At 32.9% G+C, this 19108-nt stretch overlaps 1 protein-coding gene across 2 annotated transcripts in view; it reads left to right on the forward strand.

Moving 5' to 3' along the window:
- The first annotated feature begins 366 nt into the window (after positions 1 to 366).
- LOC127734397 (pyrokinin-1 receptor-like) overlaps positions 367 to 19108 on the forward strand; it is a 92812-nt gene continuing 74070 nt past the window's right edge. The window contains exon 1 of one of the 2 annotated variants that reach the window (XM_052244247.1): positions 367 to 618. The gene's annotated coding sequence lies outside the window, so the exon portion shown is untranslated. The remainder of the gene's footprint in view (positions 619 to 19108) is intronic. The other variant, XM_052244240.1, reaches the window with a different exon arrangement.

Here is a 19108-nt window from a genome sequence, read left to right on the forward strand (position 1 = left end):
AGTTGTATTTAATTCCTCAGATTTTGAGAAAGAATGTGAATTCCTTATTATTATTTTAAAAAAAACTACTTCCTCGAGTTTTTGTCAGGAGTTTTTCTTTATCGTTCTGTGTTTTTTTTTGTTTTTTTTTATGTAGTATTTATTGTTTTGTGCAATATGTACATTGATCGACGTAAATTCAGTCAACCGTAAACATAGTCCTTTGACTAAAATATTCACAATTGCTTACCTTTAAATAAAACCAACCAACAATACATCTGCACACAAATTATTAAATTAATGTTTTTAATTACTAGCATTACATAATATTGCGATTCTCATCATACCATGGTCTATACCATTTATGTATTACAATCAAATACATAATTTATATTCAGTTTGTATCCCAGATGGATCTTTATTTATTCAATCAATTACAACAAGCTACAAAACGTTAGATAAATTGTGCTCATAATCTGTTAGTTATGAATAACATTTTACTCTAGCTTGAAAAAGACAGTTCTATATGTGTTCTATATCAGTTAGCTTAGCTTTCAACATGGCTTAGCATCACTATTGCACATACAAAGTTAATCTTGCCTCTTTAAACACGGATGAACAACTACCTGTTTCGTGGAGGTAAGGAATATTTGATTTACTTAACAGTTCAAATCGCTTACAATATGACACATTGCGAATTTGTGAAAATATCATTTTTCTATATGTTTTATTTGTTTGTTGAAATACAACATCATGTGATATTTATTGTCTGAGTTTTAACCGAGATATCAGTTTTAGCTTCGAGGTCCTATTATCATTTCTTGATTCGTACAAATCAAGTTCAAACAGTGTTAACCAATTGTATTCCGCCATACTATGTACCCGGTGGCTATGTAATAAAATGGATGGTAAAAAGGTAATCATACAGCTGGCTGAGTTTGTCATATTATATGTGTAAAGAAAACGCATTCCCCTCTGGTTTGTTTAGTGGTATATTGTAGCATGCTGACATGTTTATTTCGAACTAGTTCCATGATATATATATATATATATATATATATATATATATTTTCTAAAATATGTTATAGCTTTAAGTGCGTTAGTTATGATATAACATTAACAAAATTAATCCTTTTAATGCATTCGTGTACTTTTAAACCATAACGTTTAACCTGTATGGAAGAACAATGCACCTGGTTACATAGACATTTATATATGTGAATGAATGTGTATATTTTAGTCATAGACACATGATTTTTTATTAGTTGTTATTGGTCTTGAACTAGCTTTCAGTAACTGCGAGTACTCTCAGATCTGTACTTTTGTCATTTGAGTTTTTGTTAGGGTTTTCTATGTACTTTGTGTCGATCTAATCGAGCAAACATCTTAAAACCCGCCACATTCTGTATGTACTTTTCCTTAGTCAGGAGCATGTGATTCAGTGGTTGTCGTTTGCTGCTGTATATGTCTGCTAGTTTTCCCGTTTGAATTGTTTTAAATTTGTCATTACGGGGTCTTTTATACTTTACGGTTAAGGTTTTGCATAGATTACCTTCTTATTTTTATATGAATATGACCCCTGAACGTTAAAAAAATATAAATAGTTACACATATGTAACAACCAGAAGTTGAAATATCTAATGACTAGTATGGAAGAAACGCAGGATGCATAATTTCTAAAACCGACATGATTATGTTCCATCTGACAAGACACCCAACAATTTTTTTTCATATAGAAGGGATCAGTCCCAAACTCTTTTAAATCCTCTAGACCTGTCAGGAGAACTGTAACAGTTCTCCTGACAGTTCCTGGAACAGTTTCGTACAGAAGCGGGTCTATCCTAGAAAAGCTTTTGGACAGTTTTATCCTAGAACAGTTTCTGACATTTCTACCCTACAACAGTCTTGGACAATTCTACTCTAGAACAGTTTGAGCTGCTCTACCCAAGAACTGATTATGTCAATTCTACACTCGAACAGTTCTAAGGTAGAACAGTTCAAGGTTAGAATTGTATTGACTGAAATCAACACTGCATAAGTCTTACGCCCACCATTTCGAATAGGTTGAGGGGCCTCGGTGGCCCAGTGGTCTTAGTAGTTACTACTGTAATCACTAGCCAGTCAACACTGAGGTTGTGAGTTCGAACCCCGCTCGTGCAGGTGCACTCGACTCCAATTTTAATTGACAAGGGTTGTCAGTTTTCCTATCGAAGGTCGGTGGTTTTCTCCGGGCACCCCGGCTTCCTCCACCAATAAAAACTGGCCGCCACGAAATAGCCCAAAAGCGGTGCTTAAAAGTGGCGTTAAAACACTTAAAATCAAATCAATCGAATAGGTTGACTGATACAAACTGTCTGAGTCTTAACTCACTGGTAACGTGTTTTCGCAGTCTTAGATCTTAAGACACTAGAATAGTCGTCTAATCTGTAATTGACAGAGTGTGTCCTATGCCCGACTGTGCCATAATACCCTATTAATTCCTTCCTTTTAGAGTACATGCAATCTCTCAATTTTTGTTTGTTACCTTAATTTGTCTCTTCAATTGATTTTTTTTAAATTTTGAACATGGATAAACTGCTCTTGCCTTAATCTAAAATTGAATATATCAGTTATATGACAGATTATTGTAACATTTCTGAAGAGAGTAGAACTGATCCAAACTGTATGTTTACTGTATCATTATTGAATTGGATATTGACAGTTCGAATGAAAGAATACATCTTACGAATATACAAATACTTCATGAAACCAATTATCGGCCCATAAAGGGCATGTCACATATAATGACTACAAAATAAAAACAATATTGATAATGCTTATGATAATATGGATTTAACTATAGCAGTTGTTTTCTTATTGTATTACATTTATAACAAATTAAAGCCACAGTGTTGCATATTTCTTCATGTTCACAAGAGTGAAACAAAATAAATCTGGTTTTTGTATTTAGATTTTTGAAATTATTACATATTTTTATGAAACAAAATAAATCTGGTTTTTCTATTTAGATTTTTGAAATTATTACATATTTTTAAAGAAGAATCTATTAACATTACTTGTCGTTGTTGTTCGAGTGCTGGACATTCAATCAGAAAATGAATTTTATCTTCAATTGACTTTAAAGAACACAATTTACAACTTCTTTTATCTTCGTAAATTTTTCTATAACGACCCTGTTTATTTATGAGCACTAATTCTCATTAGAAATTATGAGGAGCTTTTCATTGTTACAACACGTTTTTGTTTTTGTTAGGTCTACTATCAGTGGTTATAAGGTCTACTCAAGTTGAAATGTATAAATTAAATTTTAAAATGACAATTGCCAGACATTTAGAGAACATTGCTTATTTATATATTGGCATGATTATCATGGCATACCAGCAGCTAGAGACAATGAAATACAAAGGATACAGTTGTTTGATGTATTTCTATAAAGACAATGAAGAATTATATATCATAATTTAGTATCTTTCCTTCTGACAACGGAAGTTAACGTCGAAGTTGTAATAAAACATTTATCAAGCTTAGGAACTTTTAAAATATAGCTGTAAGCATGAACAAGGGATCTGTATTTTAACCAGAGTAGGTGTCTTTATCTTTAAAAGCGAAATGAAACAATACATTAAAGGGACAGAGTGTTTTAAAAGGGGTTTTATCTAGATAGTCTCTCGGTGCCTGCAATGACTAATGTGATCACATCATACAGCAAGAACAAGACTGTTCAAAGCGTCAACTTTAGCTATAAACTGATATTCAATTTTACTTAGAACTTAGTCAGAACACTGACATTCATCAATACCAACTTAATCTCTGCACTGATATTCGTTATAATAAATATCAACTATAAGTGTGCATATGCATTGTTATATTGAGACAAGTTTGGTGCAGTGACAGTAGAAGTTGTATAGGCTTCAAAATGAATTGATCGATCTTCACGAAATGAGTGTGCTCATATAAAATCTGTCTTATTCTGGCTAGGATATCGTTATTAGTATCTGACATTTTTCAAATACGTTTCTTATCGAACCTGATGAATTATATTCCCACATTTCAGAAAAGTTCCAAGCTAGTATTGTTGCTTGCTAGCAAAAGTAATCAGCAAATTTGTCTTATTGTGTTCTCTGGTTTTTTTAGTTGGCAAATTATATTAACAATGTACCTACTCGTTTCGGTACTTGTTTAGTCTTTTTTCAAAACAGATCAAAAAGTTTTATCTACATTTCGGATATCCATAGGTTATACAGAGCTTACACCCCAATTTCTACATACGTCGTCTGAAATTTAGCCCAGCAATGTTAGACGTACTGGTTCTTCCCTCAGCGGAAGTATTTTATGTATGTGTTGTCTTATTGGCGTATATCCACCATTTCTAATACTTTTGTATTCGGTAATTGGAATCGTGTACTTGTTTCAGCTTTTATGGTGCATATTCCTCCAGAGTTTTGCTTAAAATAAGAATTGAAATTAAATTTACGTGGAAATAAGGTTTATTGACAACAATAAAAAGTCGGAATAATAATATTGTCATTAAACGATTACACATTTTGAAATGCATCTAAAGGACCTAATGATTATTTAAGCGATAAGGATAGAGCTTCTACCTTGCAAAAAAAGAATTTAACTAATTTATCCCCTGCACGGATTTCACTGTTGCAGAATTGTTTGGTTGGTTTCTAAATGTATTACATACTCGTATAGAAATATTTGAAATAGAACAGAAAGTTGATCCTAAACACTTTAAACTCATTTACAGTTATTTACAGGTAGGTGAAAGGTATCGTACCAACGCATGCCTTTCAGAAGGCAAAAGTGCAATCTTTTTAAAGTGACCAGTGATTCAGCAGTTAATAATATGATCCGAAAAACCTCTAGATTTAAGATACATATTTACATATGAGGGCAGTAGCTCGATATGGTATATCTTACTTACACCATAATATTATGGTAAATGTACATGGCTATCCCATATACAGCTTTCAATAATTTAGAAAAGAGGATCTTTCGGGAATTTGATCTTATTTTAGGATAAAACATGATGAATGTAGATTCCAATTACATTAACATAATATACGATTACCAGTCACTTTATTTTAGAAATTTTGAAAACAAAAGTATTACATACTATCCCATGAGGACATTAGCTCGATATGGTATATCTAACTTACAACTTAATATTATGGTTAATTAAAAAAATGATATATAGCTTTCAATGATTTAGAAAGCGCATATTTCAGGATTTTGACCTTTAGTCATTTTAGGATGATGAATGCAGATTCCGATTATATTGAATACGGTTACCAACCAGTCACTTTACTTCAGAAATTTTGAAGAAAAATAATATTATTTCAATTAGGTAACAGTGTATTCCCACTTAATATTTACCGTTTGTAAGAAAAGAAATACTGTATACGATGATGTTGTCTTTGAAATGAAATATTGAAAACATATGGACCATAAACTTCCACAAAAATAAACACCAGACGTATCCTGTAAAAACAAAAACAAGCCGAAATTTCTTTAAATTTTTATTGTTTGTATAACGATCAGTTTTGTTTGTATCACACTAATTTTAAGAAGCATTGTCTTTGACAACAAACACTGATAATTTTACATTGACTTAACTTCTTTTAACATTTGTTATCAATCAGCTTTTAACTTGAAAACTTTTTCCATTGAAACAGTTTTGATGAATCGAAAAAAAGTATTACAGAATCTGAAACTGATTGCTACACAGGCATAATATACATAGAGTCGTCGCAATCTGCAAACTGTAAGCACATTAAGTATTTTGTTCATAAAGTGGCAGTTGTAACAACTCTAAGCTCATTCAGATAAATATTTGTCACCATGGCATTAGTTGCTCGGGTTTTCGATAAAAAAAAATCTTTGGCTTTAGATATCAATGGTACAGTCACAAGTCATAAGTCGAGGAAAGACCGACAACGCGATGGCAAAAACGAACGAAGTCAAATAGACAAACAAGTCCACAATACACTACATATAAAACTGAATACTGAGCAAGACACAACCCACAAAAAAACGAGTGTGATCTTAGGTGTTTCGGAAGGGTAAGCAGACCCTGCTTCAAATTTTGAACCGTAATGTTGCTCACTAATCATTTTCAATAGCTTTATGTATATACACGTGCATGATTAATTAATGGAAAATAAAACGAACCCAACATCCAATCAAACACAATAAATGGATATTCAGAATGATGGGACAACCGCTGTAGACTGTATACTGCAATCCTAAACGAAATGTGATAATCTGTTACAACATATATCACAAATTTATAGCAAACAGATGTAATTAGTAAATGTTGTTCTGAGATAATTTATAAATGCCAAATAAATCATATAAATGTTCAAGTACAGAATTGCATGTCAGACATAGAGGTGAAAAACTTTTATATAAAACCATACATTATGTACTTTGTTAATCAGTCCATAAAATGACAATAATGGAGACATAGTGATGACAAGTAAAGGAATTGCTAAGTGAACAAAGTGAACTTTTGTCTTGGAGACATGATTTTTAATTGGTTGTTCTTAACTTTCAACTAGATTTCAACTGGCTTTTAACTAGCTTTTAGCAACTGTGAGTACTCTCAGATCGGTACTTTCATGTTTTTGTTAGTTGTCTTTGTGTCTGTATCTATCTGATGAATCATGATCTTTTCACACACACAAGTGGTGTTTGTTGTTTTTACTTATATGGTGATGTCACATTACTGTCATAGGTTTGGGGAATAACAAACACAAGTGGTGTTTATTGTTTGTACTTTTGTGGTGATGTTACACTACTGTCATAGGTTTGGAGAATAACACACACAAGTGGTGTTTATTGTTTGTACTTATGTGGTGATGTAACACAACTGTCATAGGTTTAGTGAATAACACACATAGGTGGTGTTTATTGTTTGTACTTATGTGGTGATGTTACACTACTGTCATAGGTTTGGGGAATAACACACACAAGTGGTGTTTATTGTTTGTACTTATGTGGTGATGTTACACTACTGTCATAGGTTTAGGGAATAACACACACAGGTGGTGTTTATTGTTTGTACTTATGTGGTGATGTTACACTACTGTCATAGGTTTGGGGAATAACACGCACACGTGTTTATTGTTTGTACTTATGTGGTGATGTAACACAACTGTCATAGGTTTAGGGAATAACACACACAGGTGGTGTTTATTGTTTGTACTTATGTGGTGATGTAACACTACTGTCATAGGTTTGGGGAATAGTTTGACGTCCGCTACATGTTTAACCCCGACACAATCTGTATGTGCCTGTCCCAAGTCAGCAGCCGTAGTTCAGTGGTTGTCGTTTGTTGCTGTATATCATACTTGATTTTCTTTTGTTGTTTTGTAAATAAACCCGTTGGTTCCCTAGTTTATACTGTTTAATATCTTGTCATGTCTGGGCCTTTTATAGCTTGTAATGCAGTACGGCTTTTGCTCATTGTTGAAGGATGTACGGTAACCTATAGTTGCTAACGTCATTTGGTCTCTGGATAGTTGTAGATTTGGAAATCATACCACTTTTCCTTATTTTATTCATCCCTGTAAATTGATGTCACTGATTGCAGTTCACGAGATATATTTTTTCAGTTTAAATCACCGGCCATTTTTATCTCTTAACATTACAATAAATGTAAACATGACCGTAAATATACACAAAATGCAGAAAAGTAAATTGTGAATGGCGGTGTTCGTAAATAAGTCGTACCAGCAGAATACCTTACTTTAGTTTACTCCAAGGAAACCTACATACGTCCAATTTATTCATACCATACTCTTTTGGCTAGGGTAATATGACACCTAAGCTACGGTCATATAAGGAGTTATTTGAGAATTTTTAAGTAGAAACAGTTGTTAACTAACAAAACATGCTTCTTCATTGTTACACAAAGAAGAGGTCTATACGTATCAAGTATTGCTGTCACACAAACGGACGGGTAACTTATACAGGAAGCAGCTCGATGTCAAAAAAAGATTTGGGATTACTGGTGTCGAAACATGATATTATTTTGTCGATTTATGTATAAAATTGCTTATATAGACTCTTTTAAAAGCGCCGATGAACGAGAAAGATTGAATGATTGATTGTTGGTTGCATAACGTCCAGTGGCAAAATTCCATGCATGTTCAGGACGAGAACAAATTAACAATAAATACAATGAATAAGTTATTAATAGAGGCCGTCCGGGATGAAGGTCGGGAAAAATTTTACTGCCACTGGAAAATGATGATATATTTGATAAGAATAGAAATTTTTCCTTGCAACAGGCCAGCTACGGACCCCTCGAAGAGTTGTTGCAATGGTTCTTAACGTGCAGAGAGCGTGGCACTATCTTTACATGAGGCATCGGATTTAACGTCTGCGTTCTGACAGGACGTGACTGCGAACTTGTACATCCCGCACAACCAAAGGGACGCCCAACTTTGGCAAGGTTTTTACTGCCGGTCGAGAGAAGACCACGAGTGACCATATACCTATTCCTCAGTCACCCTTGGGGATAACGAGAAAAACATAAATATACCTAATTATGTATTCATTCTTGTGTTTACTTCACGTGACACGAACACGCATGTGTTTTATGTCAAGTAAGTTGCTCAATCTTATTCGTTATTTTGGCTGAATTCCTAATGTCTATGAAACAGGAGTTTTTCAAATAGTGTGCTTGTAAAAACCTGTAGGAGAAATCATTGTACTAGTCGCTTTTGATAAAAATACTTTTAAACATGATTTTTTTTACGTGCAAAAAACGCCTACGTTTAATTATATAGACATAATGTCATTTCATAGTTTAATTAATATCCAATCTATTTTCTCCCCCATAAAGATTAGATATTATTAAGTGATGAAAAAAATAGTTATACACAAATTCCGTCAGATACCTTCGCAGAATATCTAGTCTGATGAAGCATTGATTGATAAATTATCCATGTAATACAAAGTTTTATGATTAATCGCCATTCTAAGATTTGCAATAATAGATGATGACAGTTAGTTCATTCACCATAGGGCTTTCGTCTTCCCGAATTACATCATGGTGTTTACTTTCCATCACAAAGTTGTTCAACATATCGACTTCTTCTATCATAAAAAGAAAGTTCGTGCCAATATGTCATTTCACAAGAAAAGACGGATATGTACGAATAAACATTGAACTAATTTATTTCAATCTTTCACATATACGTTATAAGCTGAAAAAAAACAATTGTAAATAATATATAGAAAATTGTTTGCTTGCTTTTAAGTATGATACACAGCTGTAAGTGTATTTGATGTAGTTTGGTAGATAATGAATCCAATTACAAATTAAATATGTCTTTAAAAACAAAACAAGGGGCCTTGGAGGCCGAAAGGACTAATTAGTTCATCTACAATATCATTAGCCAATTCGTACCCCGCTAGTGACATGTGCGTTTGACTCCAACCTTAATTGGATCCCAAATTTTCCTACCGGAGGTCAGTTGTTCTCTCCGGCTTCCTCCACCAATAAAAGCTTAACGCCAGGATAAATCCGATAGTGATTAAAATGGAGTTAAACACCAAAAATCAATCAATCAAAACAAAACTAAACATAAAAATTTGAGGATTTTTCTATACCAGTCTTTTAGCATTACATGTATGTATGAGTATAAATGAAAAATCATCTGCTGATTCAGAAATATTTCAAGTTATCATAACAGTAAAAAAAAATGTAAAAGAGTGTGTAGATTCAGTAGTAGCGTATCCAAGGCATAACTGTATTTAGTCAGCATTTAATCGGGTTGTGTAATGCATAAATTCATCGTATGTTTGTCACTATGGATTCATGTTATCTAATAGATAAAAAATTTAACTACTCACTTAATTTAATTTTAAAAAGGTTGATATGCACTCTTAGAAAGTCAAAATGTTAGCAATAAACCAGTGACAAAGTACCGACTATTGCGTCAATGTTAATTCTGAGGACATTGATTGTATTGGTGATGGTATTGACCTTGTGGCAGTAGATCACAGTAATGATAACTGAAAGGTTAACTAGAAACACTCAGAATCAAAAACTTGACCAAGAACGATAGAAAAATAAAACTCTTAATAAGAAAGGAAAAAACTAATAGACAGAAAGAGGCGAAAGATACCAAAAGAGTGGCGAAAGATACCAAAGGGACATTCAAACTCATAAGTCAAAAATAAACTGACAACGCCATGACAGATATTCGATAGCGGTCAACTACTTCGTGATGGTGTCCGTAAAATTTACGAAGGGATGATTTCAACTTCATCACTTGAACCGCTTGGTTTAAAAGACAAATAACTGAACACAAAACCCTACATAGACAAATCTGGACTCAGCATCACGAACTATACCAAAATATCAAGTGATCTTGTGTACTATGGAAGGGTAAGCAGATCCTACTCTACACGTGGCTCCCCTGATGATGTTCATATTCTATACCGGTCAACAAACTAGTTTACTTTTTCGTTTTCCTCCAGATTAAATATCCATCCACTTTAATATACAAATAATTATGACCATAAACATTATTTGCGTATATCAGTTTTGTAATAATTCAATTAATAACCCTTTCAATCATTACTTATTCTTAGATTAATTTGATATCATTATTTTGAAAGTCTTCAATATCATTAAAAAAGATGTTTTCACAAATATTGTCTCTTATTGAAAATAAACTGCAGGCAAAATCTCGTTTGTCTTAAATTATATTCAATTTGATATTGTTTTTCTTTCTTTCTGGCAAAGTGTTGTTTACTGCAATTTTAGACTTAGTTCGATTTAAGCTTGAGTTTTCATTTCCCATCATGATTGTATTGGTATATGTTTACTACTTCAAAGGACGCTATTGCATCAATGGTTCATAGTACTGATGTTGATATCATCCCTTTAAAGTTCTTTCATAGTCTTTGATAGGGATTTTTGTTTGAACTTAACGTTATCTATCATGATTTCATTGGTAGAGGGTTGCTTCTTCCAAGAAAGGTAATGCATAAATGGTTTTAAGTGGTAAAGTTTAAATCATCCCTTCGAAAATTTTACGGGAGCCATCATGATTTGATAGACCGTTATGGAATATCTTTATCACAAATCACCACATATAATCTTCGCCTGTCGTTACCACAGTCTCGTCCTTTTCCCTCGACAATGCCATAACTGAATGCAACTCATCACATTATACTAGTATGTGTCTGCATTAGCGAGAAGATGGTGCCACATGTGGAACAGGATAAATCTATCCTTACCGGAGCACCTGGGATATATATAATTTTGTTAGTTTTTGTGTGTGTGTGTGTTTTTTTTTTTTTTTTGTTGTTTTTCTTTGGCATGGTGTTGTCGGTCAGACAAATGAGTTGGAATGTCCCTTTGGTATCTTTCGCCTCTTTATTATTAATTATTATCAGTTCATATTCAATTATATAGTGGAACGTAATTTTAAGTAGGATCAGGATGAATAAAGAAACAATTCGGCGAGAAATAGGGCCTAGTTGGTTCTCAAAGAAAATCCGACTGTCTGTAACAAAAACCTTTCAACCAAAAGTAGCAAATTTGTTATCAATTAAAAATCAAGCATCTTGGTGATGTCATATTTAGATAAATTGGTGTTTGAATTAGTGTTGTTTTTACAAAGAATATACGTCGGACATACTTTTTTTTCTGAAACACATTTTCCGCTATATAGATGATGTTCTCTCACTAAATAATTCAAAATTGTCTGGCTATGTTGAACGCATCTATTCAATCGAACTTGAAACAAAGGATACAACAGAAACAGTTAAGTCTGCCTCATATCTTGACTTACACCTAGAAATTGACAATAATGGTCGGTTTAAATCAAAACTTTACGCCAAAAGAGATGATTTCAGCTTCCCAACTGTGAACTTTCAATTTCTATGTAGCAACATTCCAGCAGCGTCTGCATACGAAGTATATATCTCCCAGTTGATACGATATTCCAGGGCTTGTATTTCCTATTATTATTTCCTGGATAGAGGGTTGATGCTCACAAGGAAGCAATTAAACCAAGAGTTCCAAGTGGTGAATTGAAATCATGCCTTCGTAACTTTTACGGACGCCATCACGAGTTGGTTAACCGTTATTGAATATCTGTTTCATAGATGACGACGGATATGTTCCAATTGTCGTAACTATAATCCTGTCCCCTTTTCCCCGAATGTGACCTACCGAATTAGACATCATCGGGATTGTACTGACATGAGCAACACAACGGGTGCCACATGTGGCGCAGGATCTGCTTACCGTTCCGGAGCACCTGAGATCAGTTTTTGGTTGGGTTCGTGTTGCTCAGTGTTTAGTTTTCTATGTTGTGTTTTGTGTACTGTTGTTTGCCTGTTTGTCTTTTTCTTTTTGGCCATGGCGTTGTCAGTTTATTTTTCGACTTATGAGTTTGAATGTCCCTTTGGTATCTTTCGCCTCTCTTTTATAGGAGTTATTGTACTTATATGACGATTTCGCTTTTTTTAGCGTTTTGGGCAAAACCTGTGGAAGATTGAGAGAAACTGGTAATAGTAAACAATTATCAACAATACAAGATTAACAAGAAAGATATTTTAGTCAAGAATTATATTCTTTTCTACAATGCTAGAGAATGTCCATTGCGGACGATGCACAAAGACCTAGGTGAGCGACACAGGCTCTTTAGAGCATGCAGTTCTATATACTAGTAGTTTTGCACAAGGAAAATACCTTAGAGTTTATCAAATCTAACAGAGCATTGGATGTTTCTATTATCAATTTATGATTCACACTGCACCTGAAGTTTGATGTTTTACAGTAACTCTGAAACCCATTTTGATTGTTGAATGGATACAATAGTTTTGAGTAGTCATAAGAGAGAGTTCGTAGAGCATTTTGTCAGACCCAGCAAAGGCCATTGCTGAAAGAACATTTTTGTGTGAACAGAAGAGAAAAGGAACTTCAAAGTCCAGTTCTTCATTTTTGGTTGAATTTCCTCCTTAGAAACCGAACAAACTCATCATAAATACCAGGATTAAAACTTTGAACGCCAGAAGCGCGTTCGTCTACAAAAACTCATCAGTGACGGTCGAATCATAAAAGTTGAAGAAGGCCAAATAAAGTACGAAGTAAAAGAGCATTAAAGACTTAAAATTTCGAAAAGTTTGCCAAATACGGCTAAGGTAATCTTGGGGTAGAAAACTTAAAAAAGCGAAATGTTAAGGACAAATCCGGTTTTACTATCCTTAAGCCTTTATGTAGATTCGAACATTATTTAAAAAAACTTTGAATAGACAGACTTATCAACGAGTCATAAAACACCACTTTATCTCGATATCTTTTGCATTTCAGTCCGTTTTCCCCAATGTGTATCCATCAGTCTCGATATTGATAGAAATGTAGATATTATTTTAACTAAGTTATTTGTTTTTAATCAACAGTGCTAACACTGATAATACAAAACGTAAGTGATGTACATTTCCAGAATACGTTGTCTCAAAGGGATGTGTTCATCATTTATATTAAATCAGATATTCCCACAAGAAGGAAACTTTAGGATCGTTTCACAACAAATTAATCAACCATTTTATTTCGAACGTACAGCGTATAAATAAATATTGATTTAATGACAAAAGACAACTACAATGTTAATTGTTTCTGAATACAAATCTTTTTTGCCTTCTAATAACAGTATTATTTAGGACTGAATAAAGGTCTTGCGGTGTACAGTATCTGTAAACGTCAAATGCACGAGGAATGAAAAGCAATTAGAAACACATGCATTGTAGATAGAGAGAAGTATGGGACCGATTCTACTTTGAATACACATGAAAAAGAGATTGAATATTAATTAAACAAAAATCTGAATCTTAGAGACGCATGATAAAAGGGTCGCTACGTCTGACATTTTTGTAATCATTTAATGCATATGGGAAGATCATTTATGGTTTATTGCACAGTCGTTTTCAGTACGGAAACCAAATTTTATAATGTTGTAATTGTGTTGAACAAGATATGCATTGTATCGCATTTAGTGTTGATGCGGCGTAAAGTAAATATCAATCAATTATTCGATCAATCAAAGAGAACAAACATATTCATTGACAGTTATTCAGGTGCCTGACTAATACCTGGAGTATTTCACTCATATATTGAGTAACTGGTCTATTCAGATACCTCTGAAACTTTTATGTTTCATGCATAATATTCTTTTTCCCATTAGCAGTTTGGACAGTATATATAAGAGAAATAAACGGTGATAAAAAATTCCATCTGCTAAAATTAATATTAATATAAAACATAAGGTGAAGTGAGTAACTTTTTTAAGGGACCAATATTGTCCCTATTATGGATTGTTTGATATAATTACCAAAGAATTTTTTCGAAATCAATCACATTTTCAATTCAAAGTAAAACAAGTATTATATTTCATTTACAATATTAATACACAATTCACTAACATTCAATATATAAATATCTCAAATATTGACTGTATTTGTGTTATTGAATAATTGTTTGGATGACATAATAGTGTCAACCTGCCACATACAAGGTATTGGTATGAACTATCCGCATATTTTAGAGACATGTATGTTTTTTAAATGACTGATTATTCTTCTTTATGTGGACCATTTGAACGACGGAACCAGTTTAAATGAGTTTGAATTTTGATCCAACGATCTACCAATACACTATTCAGTTCAAACGAATATGATAAAAACCTCTGTGGTAAACTACATGTGTATCCCTTTAAAATCTTTCTTAAAAAACGCCTAATTATATATATCTAGTTATGGTCTTCATCAAAAGTTAATATTCAAAAATTATTTAACCGATATAAGATTTTTTTCCTGGTGTATGATTTTATTTACATACTAAACTGAATATTCGGAAATGCTATGTTGTTGCAGGTTTTCTGATTTAGAGTCCTTTTGCTGTAGAATATTAACTATTTCTTTAATCAGAACTGCAATCAAATCTTTTGTCATTGTCAAATTCTCTTAAAGACAAACAGTTACTTTTTCGACATGCCAAATTTTAAACGATTTTTTAACTACGTGCAAACTTTCTCAAACACTGCTACTTTCCCTACGTCAAGTTTTCCGGTTGAAAAGATATTTATTTCTGCTTCTGGTATGTGCCTATACCTAAAAACAGTTATTTTGTCTACACGCAGTTTCCGCGGAACAATTGGGTTATTTTTAGTGATTTTTGTATGTGAGTGGTTACTCAAGTAAAGTATTATAAAGATGTCATTAAATGAATGAAAAAATTAAATTAAAATTTACAGTTTATGGAATGTTGAATTATTCGAAGCACTGAGGGTTTTTCAATCACAACGCATTCCATTAGCCGTACGTGGAACAACGTTTCGGAATTTTCGGTTTTCACTTCTCTTCGACTTAGTATTTGATTGGGCCTTCCAACTGTTTTAATTCGAGCTCTGCTGATGAGTATTGTGTATACAAAATACTCATCTGGCGTACAAAAATTATGAGCATGGTTCATTTAATAATTTATTTTACCAGCGTATGGGTCTATTCCACTTGTCTTGGTCGTTTCATTCCCAAGAGTATCATCAGCCAAGTAGTCAGAACTTTTGTGTTGACAGGAAATAGTATTGATATATTCATTTTTATATAAAACTACTGTTTTAAAATGTTGAACTATTCGAAACAATGAAGTTTTACTAGTCCAAGTCGTAGATTGGCTTAGTTGTATCGGCACTAATTTTCGGAATTATCGGTTTCAATGCTCGTTGGCTTTGTATTTGATTTGGACTTCCAACTTTTTCGTTTGGAGTGCCACTGATGAGTCCTTTATAAAGGAAATGGACGTCTAGTTTACCAAAAAATAAGCCTGGTATCTTTAATGAGTTTTTACAACCACAGGGTCGATGACACTACTGTTTTGTCCTCGATGATTTCACCAGCCACATGGTCAGCACTTTTTTGTTGACATTGAATATCAATATCAGTTCCTTGTCTTTGAATTTACTGTTTATAAAATGTTGAAAAATATGAAACACCAAGCTTTAAATACTCCCACGCATAGATTCCCTTAACCGTATCTGGCGCAATTTTTTGGAATTTTCGGTCGTTAATGCTCTTCAACTTGGTACTTGGTGATTTTCAACTGTTTTGATTTGAGCGCCATGGATGAGTTTAGTGTAGACAAAACGCGCGTCTGGCTTAAAAAAATATAAACCTGGCATCGTTAAAGGATTTTAACATGAATATGATGTGTCGCACGAGTGCATTATCATACCCGTTTTTTTAAATAATGGACGGCTCCAAAACGGTAAGGGAAAAACTTTTCTTGAAATAGAACTGTCATGATAAGAAAATGCATATTTCACTGAGCTCTATTGGGAAATGAAGATACTACTTTTTGCAATAATATACAAATGATAGACGTGTTTATACAGTTGTATTCTAAAATCTAGATCCTATCTTAAATATATATAAGAAATGATACCACATCATGACGAACTGACAGTATCAGTTTGTTTGAAGTCGAAGAAATGTAATTTCAATTCATAGTTTTTGAGATCCTGCTATTTGATTGATCAATTGTTTGCCTTTTCATTTCATATTAAGCTATTTTATAAGACTTGTAACAGTATGTCTTCCATTGATTATTTTCCAATGCTCAAAGAAAAGAAAAATCTAACACTTTTGAAATTGATAGATCCTCTGCACATATCTTTCATCCATGCATATAACTGAAAATTGAATTACCGACAACTGTTTGTCGTTTGCAGTGTTTTATTATCTATCTATTCTAGTTTGTTTGTATAGTTTGGAAAGAGTAAATGCAACAGCTTTATAAATATAGAAACATTGCTAATTTTAGCTGACAAATATTTAATTGCCGTTGTTATTTTGTACAATAAATAGGTCATGTTTGAAAGGGAATTTCTTTTGAGCAATCGAATCGTAAGCATTAATTACATTGCTATTTATCATACGAATAGAATGTAAACTATGAAAACATAACGTTCATAAGACTGTTTACTTACAACATTCAAACAGACCGTTAATATCCATTTTGTATGTAACATTTTATTTTGGTACAACTTAACAATATGAAAAAAACCTTTAAAGACCGCCAATTCTTGCATGATTACTGATTCAACAATAAACTAAATTCGGAAACACATACATGTAACAACAAGTATAACGGATTCATAGAGAACAATAATTATTCCTGAATACCTGTGTTTGAGGTTGGCAATGAGGGTAATATGAATAAAAATATCATAACAAAAAGCAAAGTTTGCAACATGTATGGTATATCTTGAAGCGATTTATACATTAAAATGTAATTTCCTGGCTGAAAAGTGTTGAAACAACAACTCAATAATACAAGCTTATAAAAATAGGCATAGGTGTACGTTGACCTATCATTGCTAACTTCTACGTCATTTGGTCTATGCACGTGGAGAGTTGTCTCATTGGCAATCATATCATATCTTCTTATTTTTATATGGGGATTACAATTCAAGTTTCATCGAAATTTAATGGAACCGCCAAAACGATTTGATTGTTGTTCTTAATTGTTATACATCTACAAACAACACAAGAAATTAACGAAATCCATACTTCTCAATTTTTGCAACCAGTTTTTAATTTAGGGCAATAATAATGATGTATTTGTGTTGCATATAATGAATATGCGAAACTTTTTTGTACATTTTTATTGCGGTTTTTATTGTCTACTATAATGTTGGTTTATACACCAACTTGTATAAATGTTTCCTTCTTATAGAACTTATTCACTTTTTCAAGATAATGTCAATTGGATGCATCATTCGACAAACCACATGATTCGAGCTGGCTAAATGCTAGTCCCATCCTTGAAGTACATCGGCACATGCAAAATAAATCATTAGCACATACAATATAAGTAATCAACATTAGCTAAACGATTTGCATGCTAAGATTCCTCTGAATCAAACTATTAAGTCAATTCGTTTAATAATTTATCAAGCTGGAAAATATTAAAGTCATGTTTTTTTGTGTCGTAAGTATATTATTCAATAATGTCTAAATATTTTGATGTATTTTCGACACGATAGGGTTGCAGTGGCTTAAATCTTTAAACAGATTTTATAAAGGTTTAATATTCGTGTCTGCTGTTCGATTGATTAGTGCATAAACTATGCAACAGCTGTGGTCATCAGCAGGTAATATATACTTTGATTATAAAAGATATTTTGATACCGCAGTCCTCATATTCAATAATTAATTTATGTTTAAAGTACACAAATACTTATTGTAAAAGTATGTTTGTTGTAAAAAAAATGTTGATCTCATCATTAATAATGGTCATTGATTGTTAGATGTGATCTTTTTGTGATCTTTGTTTGTCTATTATATTCATAGAACTTTCCTTAATTTGATATTCACAAAAGACTTCGAAAACAAATCGGTGAGAAAGTTTTAAAAACACTAATAAAATACTTGAGAATAAATCGTTGAATTTGTGATGAAATAGTAAAAGGTTGGACCGAAAAAGTAGAACAAAAATACAGGGCTGCAAGACAATTTCAAAAAAGGGGATTCAATAAAAACTGACAAAAATCAAACGCTATCAGTCAATGGATATGTAAATAGAACTTAATCAGAAAAGTTAGAATATCGGTGTCCTTATTGTAAAAATTTATCAAACAAACCAGGCTTATAATTATGTACGCCATAAGTGCGTTCCGTCTTCATTAGACTTATCATTGGCACTCGAATAGTTTTTCAGAATGGGGAATATTATTTCCGTAGAAATATAAACATGGCAAACACGTGCATAAATATGAACACGTCATAGCCAATGGCAACCTAATCAATTGCAATGACAAAAAATACGACAGGACAAGAAATGTCGTCCCGATCTTAAATTATGGTACAAATTACCATGAGAAATTCCAAAGCCTTAAAAGTGCTTTATCGTTTCTCTTTTGAAATAATTGGGGGGGGGGGGGGGGGTATAAAAGAAGGAAACATTAACTTTTCACATGAGTGATGACCTCTGGGCTAGTAAAACCCTTGAGGACGAAGCGTTCACCAACAATTTCATCGATCCAGTTGTAGGAAAAAAACATCAACGATACGAGGCTTTATATTTGGTACGGAAGAC

The sequence above is a fragment of the Mytilus californianus genome, unplaced genomic scaffold, assembly GCF_021869535.1.
Source record: "Mytilus californianus isolate M0D057914Y unplaced genomic scaffold, xbMytCali1.0.p SCAF_3, whole genome shotgun sequence".
NCBI classification, from domain to species: domain Eukaryota; kingdom Metazoa; phylum Mollusca; class Bivalvia; order Mytilida; family Mytilidae; genus Mytilus; species Mytilus californianus.